We start from the raw sequence: 7,160 nt of genomic DNA, 5'->3' as shown, positions 1-7,160 counted from the left end.
TAATGTGGGGGTCTCTCTAGCCATATTCGAAAACTTTTCGGATTCTTCAGAAATTTCAGAATTGTCATAATCGGAATGTAGATCGTCGAACTTACTGCCTTCAGGAATAGCCACTATTTCACCTCGTTTGTTCTTCCGTAAGCTGAAAAGAGTATGCTCAATCTCTTGGTCGAAAGGCTCGAGGTTCAGGTTAGAAGAACGAGTACTATGTATAAAATAACTAAAAAAACAAATAAAGACTCTACAATAATACACAAAAATTAAACTATTGCCTTCCCCAGCAACGGCGCCAAAATTTGGTGAGCCGAAGTCATATGCTCCCAAAAATAAGTAATAAATTCCTATTACCTTAACTATATAGTAGACGTAAGTCGGGTGTCGAATCCACAGGGAAGGCGATGTAATTAATGTGTAAAAAGTAAAGAGTACAAGTAACAATAATATAGGGGGTTTTGAGATTGATTATAACTAATGAACTAATAAAAAAGGCAATAAGTAAATGAGATTAATTCAGATGGCTAAAAGGTCCCAAGTCAAGGTTTTTCCACTACTAGTTAACAATTGATCGTCGACCGCTTGTCCTAATTTATCACTTGAGTATCCCGTTGTAAAACATACAAGATTTTTAAATGCTCCTTAGATAATATTACTCAGTTAGATAATATTACTCATTGCAACGATCGAATAACCCATGTCCATTAATATGCACATCCCCCTTGTGACGGGAAACATAAGGGGCGAATCAAGGGCGTGAAGTCATTCCCAATGATGACTCCACTCAGTCGAGGGCGCGCCTCGAGAACCATAAACAATCAAACAATCAAACAACCAAACTCACAATACCAATATAAACAAGCCAAATCCAAAGTAACAATCTCAACAATACAATAATTATGCCAACAATCTCCATCTTATACTTAATTACACAGGCAACTGACCAAGAAAAACCCTACCTTATTACGAATCTGAAATCATAAGCAATCAGTGGTTGCTAGAACTATTCCTCTACTAATCCTTCACCTAGAAATAATCACAACCATACCCTATGTCACAATCATACCAAACCCTTTTCCCCAACTAACAATTAGGGCAAAACCTTAAATGACAACATACTAATGATCAACAAGACAGTAGAAACTTACCAACGAAATCGGGAGAAAAAGACGGAAGCTAGACTCACGATCGATCGCACTCGCCTTAGGAATGATTAGGGTGATTACAGAGATGGTATACGTAGTTTAGGTTTATATAAAGAGGATTAGTAACTGTTAAACGCAATATTTATAACCACTAATCACCTTAATCAAATCGCGGAAATTAATCCCTTCATACCGGGTACTTTGTCGAGTACTTGGGTTACTCGGCCGAGTACTACCAACTCGGCCGAGTATCTCACTACTCGGTCGAGTGCTCCTGGACAGTAACATAACCAGAAGTTACACGAAAACTTACTCGGTCGAGTACTACCTACTCTACCGAGTAACTAAGGACCAGAAAACCGTAGCATCACAACGGGTTCTAACCTTATGCGTAACCTTTGTGAGATCGCTACCCCCAAACTTATTAAGAACTTGGCCGATATATATTTCGCGAGGGTTGTTGTTACTACAGAATCAGTTTTCTCTTTGACTCCTCGACTGGTTGCGTTGTGGAGGTCCCAGCAGGGTGGACACGCTTCTGATTGGCTACGTGCAGTCCCTATTTATGGGTTGAGGCAGACTATGAACGGTAGGTCCTAACGTTGTGTGTTTATCTATCGGTTGGGTATTTCTTTGTTTTCAGTGCCTGGGTCGTGCTCTGCTTGCTCTCGGGTCTTTGAAGGAGGTATTTACGGAAACCATGTTCTGTCGTGTGTTGGCGTTGTTGGTATCAGACATCGTCATAACCTTGTTCGCGACACCCATTTACACTACTACAAATTTAGGCAACTACAACGCCCCTTTAACAACGATTATTCACGAAAATCACAATAGACGTTGTAGAATGTATGGCGCGAATTTTACTAAAATCAATTACAACGGGTATAGTTATAAAAACCGTTGTTATTATTTTTAACAACGGGTCACACATGCGGAACCGTTGTTAATAATTTGGCGCAAAATTGGCGCAAAGTTAGTGAAAAGTAATCACAACGGTTACTTTTGAAACCCGTTGTTAAAACATATTTGACAACGGGTGTTTTTTACAACCGTTGTTAAAACATATTTCACAACGGTTGTTGTTTAATAACCGTTGTCAATACCTTCCATACTATAAACCACACAAATGAAAGTCTGCTGCAGCCCACAAAACACAACCCTTAATACACAAACACAAACACAGCAGACAAACAAACACAAAACACATACACACTCTCTTTCTCTCTTTCTCTATTTCTCTCTTTCTCATCGTCGCTTTATCTTCTCGCCGTCATTGTGATTTCATCGTCTATTACGTTCTGTATTTATCAGGTAAATCTCGCCATCCTTTGTCATCGTCATTATTTTCTTTTTCTATTTATTTCTTTTGCATATATGTGTTTTTATCGACCATTATGTTATTTGTTTAAGTATTGTTCGCATAATTAGTTACTAAAACAATGAAGAAGCAAGATGAAGAAGTAAGATAAACATAATTAATATATATATATATATATATATATATATATATATATATATATTTATAAATACATAAATTAAAAAAAAAAATTACATATGTAAAAATGCAATTCTTATATTTTCATGGAGGATCTTATTGTGCTCTATCGTATCCATCCTCTCCTCCTTGGCTATTTGGAGGTTCCGTTCAGCAGTTGCTATATCGTCATATAGCCGCAATCGCGCCGCTCCGTCAAGCCATCTTCTTTGGCGTGCTTCAGTGCGGATCGAGCTTCCGCAAGGTAGCTCCTGAAACTTTCCTCAATATGGAGGAACCGGCGGATGAAGTTGTTGTTGTTCTCGATCATGGTAAGAGTCTTTAGGATGAAATCATTCATTTTCTTAGAGTTTTTTGAGTTTGATTTGAAAGATTAAGTAGAGTTTGTTTTAACAGTTAGAGTTTGGAGATGAATATATGAGATAATGGAAATGTTAGTTGAGATATGCAATGTATTTATACTAAGCAATGTGTGGGTTGAGTTAATTGCTTTTTAATTAATATATATGTTAGAAAGTTGTGCCATAATCATCATCATCTCTCTCAATAATGCTGCTTCAAATCCTATTACTAACCCTTCTCATTCCATATTATCCGTTCATATGTACAGTGAATGTCAGTAATAATGCATGCATTGGAATTCTAACAGGCCGTAATTATGCATGCATCTAGTAATATTTAATTTTTTTTTTTTTTATTTTTTAAGAACAAACAACAACGGTTATTTTAAAACAACCCGTTGTCTTTAGTTATAACAACGGTTTTGTATATTACAACCCGTTGTTATAACTTTCCCCCCAAAATTGAGTCACACTTTCCACAACGGGTTTTTATACATAAAACCGTGGTTAATAGTTTTAACAACGGTTTCCTTAAGTAAACCAACCGTTGTTAAAACCTTCTACAACGGACGCTTTAACAACGTCCGCTTTTTTATATAACAACGGTTTTTGACCGTTGTTATAGCCTGTATCTGTAGTAGTGTTAGATATTTGCTTTCGCTCTGGGATCTCTGTTTGTAAGGAGGTAGATATTGGTTTGATCGATGGGCCTGGCAGATCCTTGCGTTCTGCAGATTTATTGCTTTATTCTTGGGAGAAGGGTTGTGATGTGTGTGTTGATTTGACCGAGTCTTTCCCTTGACTCAGTCTGGGATGTCTGAGTTCGTACCCGAGCGTGTGGCGGTTGATGCTGCTCGGCGTAAATGCGCCAAGTATCAGGAGTCGTGTTCGGCGATTGGTTATGGTTTCTTACCTTTTTCTTTCTCTTCGTTGGGGGATCGGAGTTAGGGCGAGTGTCATTGCCTTGCTTAAGCGGATTCATAAATTTTCTGTGCCTCAAGACGTGACTTAGCTTTACTATTGCTAAGGGGGTGGGAGCCGAGATTGTGTCTCGGATGCCCACCAATTTCTTGTAAAAATTGATTTGATCTCAATAATAATAATAATAATAATAATAATAATAATAATAATAATAATAATAATAATAATAATAATAATAATAATAATAATAATAATAATAACAATAATAAAAAAAAACCGGCCCTCTCTCTTGTTTCTCTCTCTAAAAATTCTCTCAAACTGCGATTGCAAAACCCTAAGCTTCGTAGCCATGGCCAGGGGCCGGCCGCCTAGGGTAGCAGTGCCTCCTCCGGCTGCTACCGCTGAGGACACTTCAACTGTGACTATTGAAGATGAAACTGAAGCTTCGGTGCCGACGATTCCGGTGTTGGCGGACTATGTTTCGCGACGCCGGGTTCCGATAAAGCACGCCCAACTGGACCTTCTTCTCGGATCCGCAACTAAGAAACCCTCTGCGCAGAGGCTTCCACCTCGAAATCCTACTCTCAAGTTTTGAAGAGTTCTTCGAAAGGTATGAACCTCTCTTATGTTCCTGTTGTGAATTCTTCAGTTACTATTGATGAGGATGATATTGTGAAAGAGGTTGAGTACTGGCGGACAACCCTAGTGGGTACTGTTTTGGGGAAACAATCGTCTCTTGTTCAAATTGAAAGTCTAGTCTCGAAATATTGGACTCATATCACTACTCCTGAGATTATGTGCTTTGCAAAGGGATGGTACTACTTCCGCTTTGCTAGTGTTGAGGATATGGAGAAAATTCGATCAGACACTTGGAATGTTAATGGTTTTCCTTTGGTTTTCAAGCCATGGAGTCGTACTTTTGTTGATGAACTCACTATAACTCATGTTCCTGTCTGGGTGCTTTTCCCTAACCTAGACCCTTGCTTTTGGTGTCAAGCTGGTCTTAGCAAGGTGGCTAGTGCAGTGGGTAATCCTATCTGTGCAGATGAACACACTACTACTAAGAGTAAGCTTTCCTTTGCCAGAATTTTAGTTGATGCGGATCTTTCTAAGGAATTACCTAAGGCTATCAAGATTAACTCCCCTTACCGCGGTTTCCTGCTGCAAAAAGTTGAGTATGAATGGGTTCCCCACTTCTGCACATCCTGTAAAAGAGCAGGACACACCAAGGATAGATGTAATCCCAATGGTAAACCTAAAGCCAAGACGGTCTGTGCCTAAACGATCGGCTCAGCTGCTTTGTGCCTCGAAGCTTCTTTGTTGTGGTTGATAATCCTCGTGCAGACTGTCCAGTTCATAAGGATAAAAGCCCTCCTCTTGCTAAGAGCACATCTACTGTGGCTACTAAGCTGTCTAATAGGTTTTCCCTTCTTCAAAAGGAAAATATTATAGAGCCAGTCACTGAAGATTTATCTGAGCTAGTCAGTGTGGTTGACATTGACCTTGGGGAAGATCAATCTTTAGATTTGGAGAGTGTTGTTAAAATGGCTACTAAGTTGGATCCTGGGGACGCAGATGCATCCCATTTTCCTCACAACATGGAACATTAGGGGTCTCAATGACCCCTTAAAGCAGCAAGAAGCTCTCCAATTCTTGCTGGCTCATAGGGTGGATTGTGGTGCCATAATTGAAACTCATGTCAAGAACAATGCCATCAAGGAGATTAGTAAGGTTTTTACTGGCTTTCAGTTGATCCATAATAATGATTATCATCATAATGGTAGAATTTGGGTTTTATGGAAACCTCATATCATCTCTCTTACAGTTCATCATAAATATGCCCAGCATATACATTGTTCCTTACTCCACCTTGCTTCTCAAAGGAGGGTTGAAGTGACCTTTGTCTATGCCTATAATGCAAGATCTGATAGGAGAGACCTTTGGAATGCTCTTTTGGATATTTCTGCCCAAGCTACCTTGCCTTGGTTGTGCTTGGGAGATTTTAATGTTGTGTTAAATATGGATGAGAGGTTGGGCAGCACACATTTCAACCTAGCTGATATGAATGAGTTCAGCCAATGCTTGGATACTTGTGCTCTGGTTGATCACCCTGCTACGGGTTGTCACTTTACTTGGAACAATAGGCATGGTGATGGTCTTAGATGGGCAAAATTGGATAGGATTTTAATCTCTCAACAATGGATTACCAGTCTTAATTCCACTGCTGCCTTTCTGACTGCATGGATCTCTGACCATTCCCCTTGCTTAGTAACTATTTCTGATTTATATACTCCTAGACCCTCCTCTTTCAAATATTTGAATTACTGGGCTTCCTCCCCTCAATTTCAGAATGTTGTGACTGCTGGTTGGTCATCTCATAACTATGGTGGTCATATTATTTATCTTTTCCAGAAATTGAAAAGCCTTAGGAGCTGTTTGAAAGGCATCCATACCACCTCCTTCACAAATCTTTCCGAAAGGGTGGCTAATGCAAAACAAAAGCTTAAAGACTGTCAGGTTAGGCTTAGTAGTTCTCCTATGGATGTCTCACTTATTAGAGAGGAGGACAATTTGATACATGACTACTTAACTGTGAAGAGGGCTGAGCTACAAGCTCTTCAACAACATGCTAAAGTTCAGTATATTCAGCAAAATGATCTTGGTACTAGGTTTTTTTATTCTAGTATTGCAGCTAGAAAAGCTAGAAACACTATGGTTGTATTTTAGACCAAACTGGGCTCTTGTGTACTGGTACTAAAGCTGTTGCACAAGGGTTTATCTCTTACTATCAGAATCTTTTGGGATCTTCTACTCTTGTTCAGCCTTTACCTCCTCATTTATTTCAACAGGATACTCTGCCCCTGGCTGATTGTGAATCTCTGGTGCAACCAGTAAGGGTGTAGGAAATTTTGGATGCCCTTAGGTCTATTGATAGGAACAAAAGCCCTGGTGTTGATGGCTATACCTCTGGTTTCTTCTTAGATGCCTGGAATGTGGTGGGTCAGGACTTCAAAAATGCTGTCCTTGAGTTCTTTCAGAAAGGAGCTCTTCCTAAGGCTGCCAATACTACCCTGTTAGTTTTGATTCCAAAAATGGAGACTCCTCTCTCTGTTAAGGATTTCAGGCCTATAGCATATTGTACGACCTTTTATAAAGTTGTTAGTGAAATCCTTGCTAATAGACTAAGGCAAGTTTTGGATACCATTGTTGGTCCTGAGCAGGCTGCCTTTGTGGCTGAGAGAGACATCTTTGATAATAGTATGT

Source organism: Silene latifolia, chromosome 10, assembly GCF_048544455.1.
Source record: "Silene latifolia isolate original U9 population chromosome 10, ASM4854445v1, whole genome shotgun sequence".
NCBI lineage: Eukaryota > Viridiplantae > Streptophyta > Magnoliopsida > Caryophyllales > Caryophyllaceae > Silene > Silene latifolia.
The sequence above is the reverse complement of the archived record's forward strand: the minus strand, read 5'-3'. Positions refer to the sequence as shown.